Raw genomic sequence first — 12,915 nt, forward strand, 5'->3', positions numbered from 1 at the left:
GATGCTGGAGGGAAATTAATTTTGTGGCAGAAGCGGAAAAATGAGTCTCTTATCGGAAGTTGCTGTTCAAAGTGAAAAATCCTCGTGGCTTTCCATGCGGGTTCAACCAATTTGGCAACTCACCAAACTTTTTCGCTCTTCCGAAAAACCCCCGTTGTGAATATGAATTTTTACTCTATATGGGAAACATTCCTTACGACAGCACTGTGTTTCACCCATTTCGCATCTCATCAAGATTGCATCTTGTGCTGAGTTATGAGGATGCATAAAAGGTGCACCATTTGAGTTGTGATTGCGAGTGAGCGCATAAAGAAAGTTTCTAATAGTCGCGCTCTTTTCCAGTTTTAGTCACTTTATTCACTGCAAAACATGACCTAAACTGGAAATTGAGTTTCATATTTTTTTCCCAAGTTATTTCTGTTTTTTTGCTGGTCATATTGTGATAACCTTTAAAGAGCCGAAAGTGAAAATTTCGCCATCGAAAATTCCATTATCTGGCCCTCATCTGCCAAATCCACTTGATGATCTTTCACTTCTCCGGGCGATCGTGTGAAAGTGTTTCCGGTGGATTGTGGCTGTGTGAATGCCCAAGATCACGCGGTATTTAAGGTCAAATCCATTAATAATGATCGACGAACACTGAACACGGTGTAATTCATACAAATTAGCACACAATTTTCCTCAACATTCGAAGATTCTTTGTTGAGTTACACACAAAAGATGTTGCTTAGGTGGAAGAATTGTCGATTGTTACAGTTCCTCTTGACTCTTTTTCATCCTCCCTTCTTCCACCAATTGTTCCGACGAGAGCTGATCATTTTTCTCTTCCACCTTCTCGAAAAATCCATGGGATTCTCTCTGGGCGAGGAGAGAAAAATTTCTCAATTGAAATGGAGTTTTGAATATTTGTGCTGGAAAGGCAGAAACATGCGCTGTACTGGGTCGAAAAGTGCTTTTCCCTATACTATTCCTCATTGCAAGTCCAATTGGTGTGAGAGAGCGCTGAATAGAAATTCACTTAAGGCCTTTGTAGTATTTATTATTGTTGATCTCTTATAATACCAGTACAGTTCACTGACCCACCATCATCCGTGAACTACAAAATTGTGAGTAAGACTTTTGCCAGCAGCAGTTCTGTGTGCATTTCCTTAGAGAGACTCCCGTAAGAGACTTTTGTTGCACTCCTCGAGCCTCTCAGTCTCTCTCTGTCTCACACACGGTGGCTCAGCTTTTCGGCTCTCCTCTCGTACGCGCGGGAGCTTTCGCGATCGACATGATGAAGAAATCGCGGGCGCACACTCCTATAAATTCAGCCGCCCTTCTTGCGCTGCAGATCGTGTGTTTTACAAAACGGCATTACATGAAAATTCCTCCGCCATTGAAAATGTCAATCAATCTCGTCGGGTGGTTTCTTTTCCTCCCATTCTGAGCCATTTTGCGTTCGTGATCGTGTTGAAATCTCTTGCTGTATTAACTCTTGCCCGCTCTTCATCAATCTGCGATCACACATCTAGCCAGTCCGCTTCGAAGATCACCCAGCTATCCGAAGACACTTCTTGCACAAGAAAGTGAGTGAGAGACCATTGCATGCAATCGTACACGACGATCCTGATCCGCCAGAGAGTGTTCTCAGAGCGATCTCAGATTCCACCTTTGACATTTTCGTCTGCTCTGGAAACGAAACTGCGACGCGAGAGTGAGAAAAAGTCTCGCGAATTTCTGTGCGTATTCCCCACGATGGCGCAGATGGAGTGTGAGTCGCGACTGTGGGAGTGGAAATGATCATTCATCTCGCTCACGATCACGGAAGGAAACATCACAGAGATGTTGACGAATATGGCGATGAAAAAAGCGCTTGTGCTCTCCATATCGCCGCTGATTGATGGCTCTCGCAATTGTATATTTCATCAGCGTGTGAGCTTTCTCTTCATGTGTGATTTTTAGAGATCGCACAAAAGAATTTCAGAGCAATTTCCATGTCTCGTCGCTCGGATTCTTTGAAGTGTTCACATTTCGTAACCTTACAGAGAAAACACGGCAAAGCTTTGAGCTTCACGGTTGGTGGCCACAAAATCCCTTCACGAATCTCGCACATTTTCATTCACCTTTCTTAGCGCCAGTGATTCGCTGTTGAATGAAGATCGCAATAGATGATCGAATTTCGCGGATGAATTTCAATCGGCACTGTTTTGGGGGAATTCCGTCGCTCATTGATGATTCTTTTTATATGGAATTTTTCTCCCAATTTGCTGAGACAAACACTCAATGTCGCCTTTCCTTGATTGATGACGGAGATCAGCATCGTTTTCGCCGCGACCAATCGGAGTCTGCGTGGTTGTCTCTCAAGTGTCATGTTTCACTTTATTTCTGGAGTGTTTTGTTTGATTTGGAAAATCACGCGTAGGCGCGCATTAGAGTGGAGATAAAAATACATTTATAACGTCAAAAGTGCAATTTCGAACGGCCATTTGGGAAGGATAGTGAAAGTGCGTTGAAATTTCCTCGTGCGCGATTATTTCATTGATTAATCACAAGTTGAATTGCCATTCCTAGGATTTATTGCCGATGCCCGGGAGGGTGAGAGGCAGAGGCTTAAGTCTTTGTGTTAAGCTCTTGCGTATAAAGAAGTTGACTACACACACTGTCACAGTCGAGAAAGATTAATAACATGAGATTAGAGAGGAAATAAATTCCACCCACATAGATGATAAATGCTGTGCTGAATTCCATTAGTTTCAATTAATTTCAAACTTTAATTCTACTCCCTATTCGCTCACCTTTACCTGCACTATGGCGGGCAAATTGAGAGGAATGACTGGAAGCAGAAATCTCGCGCTGCGATTCTTTACCAGCAATACATTTTTCTTCGCAACGCATTCAGTGAGAGATAAATCTTGAAGGGGATGAAGCAGTGGAAGCGGCTACAGGTGGTTCAATTTCACTCTCAGTCCATGTGATGTTTATGAGATATTGCATGCATGCTCACAATTTCTCACCCCGAGATTGGCGTTGAGTGATTCTCGCGGTCCAGTGGCTCCTCATGTCCGGTCACATTGGAGATTTACTGGCCACATTCCCGGACAAATAGGGGTTGTCGGCACACCACTCTATTTCCTCTGGCCATTCCCATAAATTTCAATTCGCCACACTTTTTCTCGCCGCCAATACTGCTTTTTTTCCCTTCTGACTGTTTTCCCACAGCTGAACCTACTTTCCATGTCGTGGGGGAGCTTTTTATTCCCCTCAGATCACGCAAAAACACACCAAAGTCCGGGGAGAAGGCAAAGAAGGCGTCCGGATGTGGGGAATGAGGAGCGTCGAAACGGAAAAATCACATCTGTCTCCCTTCGACTTGGGGTGGATTTTTTCCGTATGATGCCTGAGGATTGATTGTGTAAAATACACATTTGAGGAGCTTCCTTGACCCCTTTGATTTTGTGCTCAATTGAACTCTCAGGAGTGGCTCATATTGAGAGGCTTGAGCATTTTCTTCAACGATGAGAGCCACAATGCATGCGTATGAAACATAAGGAGAGCTAATGTGCTCACATAAGTCATAACAATAAATCTCAAGTCTCTCAAATTGAGCATTTGCGTATGAGAAAAGGGCTATAAATAAGCATTTTCTACGTTACTTCCATACACGCAGAAAATACACCACAAATTCAATCCATTTGGCAAGAAATCGCGTGGTGAGGAAGAAGCAAGAATCTCAAATTGATTGAAGGAAATCGTCTTCATGTCTTCTCCCTCGAGAGAGAGAGGGTAGAGAATGAGAGGGAAATTCCTCAGGAGGAAAGTGAAACTTCGAGACAAGAACAAATTACAGTTGAGACGATTTCTTATTAGCTCAAGAAGATTTCCTATGAAAATTCATCGATTTCCTCCCATGCAATTTCCACATGCTCCTCAGCGAGGGTTGAAATCGACTAAACAAAAAAGGATAAAGCATATGCCATGACATGTGAAATGTTAGTCGATAGAGAAAGCAAGAAAATGTATTTCTTTTCCTTCTATTGCCTCGACCGTTCATAAGGAAAAAAACTATCGGATTGTTTGACTTTTTTTTGTGTCGAATTAAAGTGCGAGGAAGTGAGGTGCAATTTATTTGTAAATCTTCTACTTGCCATTCATGGCAAATGGAATGAAATTTCAATACTGTGGCACATAGTGACACTCCCTCAAATGTGGAAAATCACCCTATTATAGATTTCAGGGTTTGGCGTTTTCGCCCTGGAGAGTCACGAAAGTGTTCTATTTATCCAATTTATATGGCTTTTGTGGTGGAAAATGTGACGGGAAAATCTTTTTCTTCTTCAACCCTTTCACAAGAGAAAAAAAGATCTCTCCACGCCCACAGAAATAACAGTGAAATTGATGATCGTCACTTTTGAATGACACAATAAATTTATTTACACATCAAAATGCCTCCACCGTCCGAAATGTGATTAATGGGATTTGCTTTCAGATTCTATTTCACTGTTTATGTTCAAGAGGCGATTTGGGGCGACAAGGAGAGCGACATAGATGGGCAAATAGTGGCTGGCAAAAGCCATGAACCAACCCTCAGATAATACCTAAAAGGCAAATAAAATTGAAACATAAAAGTGCATTTAGTGGGCAAGTGGCGTGTGAATTTATAGCTCGTTAATTCGATTTTATGTTCCACACGGATTTACTCTCTTTCCCGCCATGTTTTCCACTATCTCCCAATCCATAAAGTACAGTTTTCCATGCTAAAATCCCATTTGGAATTGCACATCCCCAGTATTTCTCTGTATTTAACCCTTTTAGCACTCTGCTGTGTACTTTTTCCAGTCGAATGGAGAATCAAGGCATTTTTTCACGGTGAAGGTTGAAATTTTGCGCCATTGAAATTTTTCGTGACTTTCACATGAACAATCGAAAGCTGAGAATAGAAATTTGTCATGAATGCTCTCATGGAAGCAAATATGCATTTTGTACTCTGCTATGTCAACACTGCAATCAATTGACTTACCTTGCAGTGCAATGAGCCAATTCAAGTTGCTTATTGAGCGTTCGCAGTATTTACAGTCATGACTGTGAAAATAAGCCGGAAAATGGGGAAAAATTAATAATTGCACTTAAAATTATCTGAAACAAAAAACCTTTGATTTGTAATGTTGTCTAATACTGTGATTTTTAAGATTTCATTATGCAATTCCATCTTAATGTGTCTATTCATGTAATTGCGACTGTGTATTGAAGTAAAATCAATGAGTCTTATGTTTTCAAGAGTCGCAAAGAATGGAAAAGCACGACAACCTTTAGTCGCTGTTCCATATAATATTTTGCGTATGTTGCAGATAAAGAATTGATTGAGTCACATTTGGCATCATTTTGCGCGTACAAAGGCAATTTTTCCCAATTCACAATTGATGTGAAATTGTTGTGAAAAATTCAGCATTTTACCGACAAGCGAAGCTATTCGGGAAATTACATAAAGCGCGCGAGAGAGACTCAATATTTAAATTCAAATCCCTCTCCTGGCGTCTGTTAAACAATCACGGACCGATTAAAGTAAATGAAGGAATTTAAAACAATTTTGAGAGAATTACTTTTGTGGCAGACAAAGAGTCGCAATCGCAGAATAATTGCGATGAGAGAATAAATTGCTGCATTTGTTTGTAGCTGAAATTGAATTCTTTTTTTCCTCTCTTTTTGTTCTGTCTTCAGCATGAAATGTCTTTACAGTGAATTTGATCAAAAGTGACCAAGCATGTGCTTAATTTCCTTTTCACCCATTTTTCCTCAGCTTATTTGCATGTTAAAGGGAAAATGTAACAATGCAGGCGAGACTCTTGACGGAAAGTGTGGGACAGAGTGGAATTTTCCCCTCTCAGAAAATGAAATTACTTGTGGTAACATCGCATTTGACGCCAAGTGCCACAGAATCGACATAATTGGCGTGAATTGTGGCTCAACAGTAGGGCTTTCGTGTGACAAACAATGATGGTGAAAGGTGGATGACCATCGGGACCTTCCATGTGACCCCCATTCAGGCAAATGGAGAGGCAGCTTCGACCACTTGTGGTGGTCGGAGGAAATCCAATGAAACATGCCCCGGCGTCCAGCCTCAATTCACGCTCGAGAATTTCGCCCCCGAAATCGATAAGGGCAAATATAACACATTTCCACCCCCCGGCAAAGGCCAGGGATGGAATGGAAGCCAACTCCCGAGCACACAAAGCAGGCTCTGTGATCCTCGAGCTCATCGGGAGAGAGCCGTGCTCATGATTTCCGATGAAGAGGCCACTCCATCAGTTCCAACATTGTGCAGTGGCAATTTTCAGTTGCGGGTGTTCAATGGCTCCGTGATTGGATATTGACAATTTCTACTCCATATTAATCACTCTTGAAATTCTGCAAAAGCCCCGCATTTTTAATTAGATCGCCTGGAAATGCGTGGGGAAATTAATTTTTGCCACGGAAATTCATCACTGTGCATCCTGGTTGATTGAAATCCAAACACCACAAGTGCGCTCTCCTTTTGCCAGCCCAATTGCGCGCTTTTATTTAATTTCGAAAAATATTTGCGGTGTATTTTTAAGTTTCGCCGCACCGCCGAGGTATTTGGCAGGAGCCCGTGTGGGGAGGAATACAAAGTCCGGACAAATATTGCACCCTTTTGTGTCATTTCCCACGAGTTTCCACCGTATTTCAGCACCTCATTGTGATCCGAACAGTGTTCCGAACTCGGCAAATTCACTGCTCATCTGGCTTTATACACAACACCGAGTGAATGCAGTGGTATTAAATCGCAATACGATGCCACAGGCTGATAAACTACAATGTCTGATACGATGTGAGGACAAGGGAATTTCACGAGAGGCAGCTTTTGCAACTTTCAATTGAATTTCATGCCAAATGTTAACTTCGGCAATTCAACTTCCAATGACATCAATCAACGTCTCAGACTGACAAAATAATTATCTTCACCTCTCGGGATGCTCCAATTCATGTTTGTCTCTCCAATCTGGTGCTCTGGATATGAAGGAAATTACAGGGAAAAGGAGTTCCGTTCCTGTGCAAATACACAATCTCTGAGATATTGAATCTTGACTTGCACTTGAGATTACAAACTCATGGAAATCAGTTTAACTTTGGCTCCAAAATTAGAACAATATGGACTGAGAATTGGGATAAAATTATCACGATCGTTTAGTGTGTGTCAAAGTGTGTCTCAGGGCAATGAAACGTCCCATTGATTGGCCCATTAGCACCGCGGGAAATTCAACAAGAGTGGAACACGGACAGCACGAGGCGATTAACAGGAGCTCAAGCGACAGAATTAATGGCAATTCAATGAATCAAAATTTATCTTGAGTCAGAAAATTCCACCCAAATTCTCATAGCGCAAACTACGCTCACACGCGAAGGCGCATTTGCATATTAATGTGTTCCAATGGGGAGCAGAAGAATGGGTCTGAAGAACTGGAAGTGTGACTTTCCCCATCAAAATGGAATCAATGAACGAGTTTTGGCGCGAGAATTTTGTCCAATTCTCTCCCATGTTGACTGTCTCTCTGTGGCACTCATGCCTTCAAGATCACGATCATATCTGGCGTGAAGAGAATTCATCTTCACGCGGAGCGCTCCTCGCCTGGCTGACAGTGAAATTGGGGCGGAGGAGTGCGTTGCTGCATTTATAAACAGAGCAATTCATGGAGATTCAATTTATTATTCAGGGAGTGTCTCATGTGTGTTGGCTGTGCGATACAACAGCAAAGAATTTCCCCCCTTTTTACCATATTCACACTCACTGGCTCCATGTCATTGCCTAGACACAATAAAGTTTCGATGGAAAATAAAATATATCAAGTTTTTATGTCTCGAACAAATCAAGCGTTTCTCAACTTTCGATGCTGCATGATTCTACGGATTTACCATTAGAGCTCGCTTCGCCTAGTAAATATGGTTGGAAATAGTGAAGAAAAGTGCCTCAAATTGGCCCACACGGAGGTTCCTCTTCGCGACAGAAATGCGCGAAAAAAAATATCTTTGACAATAGACGACACTATTTTTCACAAAATTTATACCATTTGAATGATTTTGCATAGAAGTTCAGGCTTAATTCTGTGGCGAGAGAGGCGAAAAAATAGAGTCTTTGATTTATTCTCCCTGAGAGAGTATCCACACCTTATAACCTCCTTTTATACCCTCACACAAATGGCAAACAATAAACATAAATCACAGAAATTATTCTGAATAATAAACATGTGGTAATCAAATGGAGAGAGAGACGCATGAGATGTTGAATGTCTCATGGAAGTGAATCAAGGAGGAAGGCAGAAAAAAAGCCAGAGAGTCGCACGACTTCAATGAAGTCCCACAAGTGAAAAAAAATTCCTCCGCAAGGATAGAAACCACCGAAACAGTCGACTCTTTGTCCCGTCTCTTTTGTCGATCTCTGGGAACCTTCTCAATGGCCTGGGAGGAGATCCCAGAAAAAAGCCAAGAATGGCGTCACCGAAGCGAAAACCGTCGGCAAGTCCTTTTCTCACGCTCACCCACATGATTACTGATCATAAACTCATACACTCGAGGCTTCGTCTGACTGTGCACAGAGTTTTTCTTCCGAACTCGACACATTTCACGACTCAGTTGATCAAACATTTGATTTGTGGCAGTCTTTTGACATCACGCGGATAATTGTAATTCGATATTGAAGTTTTCTGGTGAGGAAAATTGTTTGAAATTCGAATGTTTCTAAATTGAATGTCGGCGTAAGAGAAAATTATTTTAATTCAGACCTTCAAGGTAACGAGATTGGAAGCTAAATAGATCACGTTTTAACCTGGAAGGAACATCGCGTGCCGTGCAAAGCATCATCTTAGATTCAGTCCTTTTAGCTGGAATGAAATTGAAGACTTTAAGTCACATCTTGTGTAACAGTTTAGCACCTTCGGAAAGAAGATTTGATGTGAAAATGACTGCATTCAGGGACATCCTGAATGATTGAAGGCTTTCAGAGTGCTGAGTGTATATTTATGAGGACTGATGGCGTTGAGTGGAGGGATGAGGTAGGATTTCACTGGGCTGGGATGAAATTTCAAGAGACTGCAACAATTTAAATGGACTCTGTTTCTTGTCACTCAAGTGTCTCAATAACTTGTGCACTTGTCATGAGCATGCAGTGGAAGGAAGTTACAGACAAAGACATTCTCTGTGCGCCGAAAGTCCAGAGAGTTGCTAAGGAGTTGGGCGAGTGATGAAGAATGGGAAATTGCAACAAAGTGCTTCAATGGCAAGTGATGTCTGAGGGGGAAGTTTTGCTGTGAGGGAATTAGCCGAGTCCTTTGTGGTTTGGCACTCGAAATAGAGAGGAAGTATTGGATCTTGTTGGTGAAATGTTTGCTGATGGTGACAAATTACTGCCGACACCCTCTCGAAAGAAGGGTGGTTGGTGAGATATTCGCTGTGATGAATGATGCACCCAAACTCATGACCACGCGCCATCTCCGTTTTATTTTATCTTCGCCATCGCGATGAGAATTTTCCAAAGTGATGGAATTCCAACGATTTCCAAAGCGGCTCATCTTTTTGCCCAACACCCAAAGCCACACGCAGCATCGCTCACGGTAATGAAGGCAGGAATTTCTATGAGTTCCAGAAGAGAATTACGTGGGCGAAACCCCAGAATTTGTCACTGACTCCACAAGAGAGTCTCCGAAAATCTTTTTCTACGCTTCATCTCGCTTTCTCTTCCTCCACTTCTTCCTCATAATAAATAATTTTTCCGCCTCCGCGAGCAACTCGATTCCAGGCTCGTCATCTATGTTGTGTTTAGTTGATGATATGTGTCCCATCCAAAAGAGTGAAGAGAGAGTGGAGAAGTGAGATGAATTGGAAACCCGATAAGACTCATCTTCTTTTATTATTGTATGTCTCAAATTGAGTTTTTTTTCTTGCCTCCACCTTTAATTCTTCAAGCGCATACACCGTCAAATAAGAAGAATCATCCGGCTGGAGTATTCTTGCAAGAAGGTATCGATGTGATTGTCCACAGGGGCTTCACTCCTGGGGGATAACAAGAGAAATGTTATTGGGACTTTGGCAAATCAACCGGAAGGAATGGAGGATAAAATTCGCTGACTTTAAAATTAACACGTTGCCTTGAAGCCCTCTTTCTCCTTCGAGATTCGCTCTCTTCGGGCTCCTGATAGGGTTTGTGATTCCCTGAGAATGTCGCTTGGATTGCGAATAAGTGACTCGGAAAGCTCTCAAAAACAGAGTAAAGGCTCATGTGAGAATTTTTAGAGCTATCGCGTCCCTTTTTCATCATCCGATGTTATCAGCATTTTTCCAATTTACCACTCGGTTTACAGCATATTCAACGTCATTTCAAAGTACAACATTTAATGTTTATTCAATAGCGGGGCCGTGGTGGAATAGCAGAGTTGCAGAAATTAAGCTTAGACGAGAAATTGTAGATGAATTATCAAGCAGTCTTGTAGTTTCCTGATCAATTCGTCGCAACACTTTGGCAGAACATTGTTTTTGAAACATTCTTCCTGACAACATGAGTCATATTTTCCCATGGCAGAGAATGAGTCTTTATCCTTTCTTCTTAAACTTCTATTTTGTGTAATCATCAACTCTCCAAAACAGTATAGTAAATACATTTAATGGGAATTTCATCGTGGAATTGTGGTTCCATTTGGAGACGAAAAAAAGCGTGTGATACACTTTTCAGAGGGTCAACAAGACTTTTTATGGCTCAATTTCTTCTCTAAAAGGAATCTGACGACTTCTACATTTAAAGTTACTTCTTTTTTTTCAATTTACTTCTCACCACACCCGCATATAGCTTCATCCAATATGCTTTTATCGACGTGCGAGTCTCAGAAATAAGAGGTTGTTAATGTTTTGTTATTAGGTTGACATTTAGAATGTCATTAATTTGTCATAAGTTACAATATGACTTCCTTGTCTCCGTCGTTCAATGTAGTAAATCGATTATTTGTGTCACCATTCGCTGTCGTCCGATAAAAATTGATATAGCTTTGAGGTGGAGGAACACACGAAACACCCACAATTGCGACAAAATCAGAAATGTATGTAGCGAATAAGGGAAAATGCCGGAGATGGTGAGTTTTGTGTCATGAAAACATTTTCCTGTAATCAGTTGGGTAGGAATAACATTTGAATTAATTGAGTGAGACCCAGACGCTCAAAGACAGCGACAGAGGGAGGAATTTGTGAGTTATCTGCAGAGGAATCCCTCTGCGGGGGTGTGATAAGGGAAAAATTGGCTCTTCCGTCTTCCAAGGCGGGAAAAATCAACGTGACGATGGTAGAAAAATTGGGGCAATAATTTATACTGAGAGGGAGGTAATTTGGGCTCTTTATTGAATTAGGAGATTCTCCCGTGGGGAAAATGAGGCTCCATGGGGCGATTTAGTGAGAATTCAGTGGTCTAAAATACAACACCGCAGAGTTTTTCTTTCTCTATTTTCTCAATGGGAAAATTGCGTGAAAACTCATGTCTATTGCAACTGAAATTTCCATCAAATTGAATACTCTCTCCGCGAGAGGGCTCTCAGTGGGAGAGCGAGAGAGAGAGCGCTGGAGAAGAGAGCATCGGGTGTTGAGAAAGACCAGTGTTGGGAAGAAGCAAAACATTACAAAAGCTTTCAGTTGTTGTGCGATCGTCGCGCAGAATTGTTGCTGGTCGGTGGGAAAGCGTGCTTATCGGAGTTGCTCCGAGTGATAATTTTACGTATTGTATGTTCCATTGTATTTGTCGTGTGGCTGCGAGTGCCAGCAGTGGTCTGAACTGGGGGTGAAAATGATGTGTACTTGAGTGAAAGTGAACCACACGATTGGAGGACAGAGGAGACCGGGATCCTTCCAGTACAGAGTACGAGTTTGTTCTAAGGTTGCTTTTCACCTTCGCCTCGTGTGAGGACACACGTGAAGAAGGACCAAAGTGTGCTCACTTGAAGATATCTCTCATGCGGAAAGATGGTACTTCTTTTATTGAAATTCACCTCTCGCTAGGGAGAAAGTCACCCTTCACACGAGGAATGTCATACAAATCGTTATATCTCGTATTCTTTCTTATTATTATTATGTAACACGGCATGGCATAGTGTGAAAATCACACGAATTTTATGAGCATTCCACCCTCGACACTAGCAATGTGACTTTTGAAATTGCAATCTCGAGGTGCAATAAAAAATCAGGAGAAGGATACAAAAGAGGGTTGAGACTGTGTTAATGAAACACACAAATTGTGAGATACAACTTTCGCAATGATTCTCTCGTCGACTCGGTAGGAATTCAAAGAGATGAGATGAAAATGGGGAAAATGTTTATAGAATCTTATGGTTCCTCGCGCGCCTCAAGATGCTTGTCGTAGACACATTTTTCATGTATGTGATTTTATACAAACACAAGGAGAAATGTTTCAATTTGCAGCTCTGGAGCTGCAAATAGTCTCTCGTTGGGAGATGTAAACAAAAGTGATGAATTATTGGAAGATGAGGCGCACTCACGGCGTTAGATGTAAATTTAACGTTTCATTGACGTGCCGAAAGTCTTTGCAAGGGGAAAGAAATCGAAGAAAAAGGAGCAGACAAAGGCGGAACTTAATTGTTTCGGAATGAATACTCTCAATTTTGGCTCTGCCACCCAATCATTCACATCCCCATTGCGTCCCGTCGACGCCCCGTGACGCCCAAAAGATGAGTGGTTTGGGGTTGATTGAGGAAGGTGTCTCGCATGGAGTTCAAATACGAGCCTCTGAAATGAGGCAGAAGTGCCGGTATACGATTGAATGTAATTGAGCTAAAAGTGTTCCTTGTCTCGTCTTTTCTCGCCAACCCCTCAATGTGATGGAATTGAAGATAGCAAACACTGTTGGGAGATGATATTTGAAGGCATTGCAAA

The 12,915-nt window shown here is 41.8% G+C and overlaps 1 protein-coding gene across 1 annotated transcript in view; it reads left to right on the forward strand.

The window, feature by feature from the left end:
• The first annotated feature begins 11,665 nt into the window (after positions 1 to 11,665).
• LOC132257735 (uncharacterized) overlaps positions 11,666 to 12,915 on the forward strand; it is a 50,438-nt gene continuing 49,188 nt past the window's right edge. The window contains exon 1 of the mRNA XM_059754764.1: positions 11,666 to 11,884. The gene's annotated coding sequence lies outside the window, so the exon portion shown is untranslated. The remainder of the gene's footprint in view (positions 11,885 to 12,915) is intronic.

Source organism: Phlebotomus argentipes, unplaced genomic scaffold, assembly GCF_947086385.1.
Source record: "Phlebotomus argentipes unplaced genomic scaffold, Phlebotomus argentipes genome assembly contig_6, whole genome shotgun sequence".
In the NCBI taxonomy this organism is placed as follows: Eukaryota; Metazoa; Arthropoda; class Insecta; order Diptera; family Psychodidae; genus Phlebotomus; species Phlebotomus argentipes.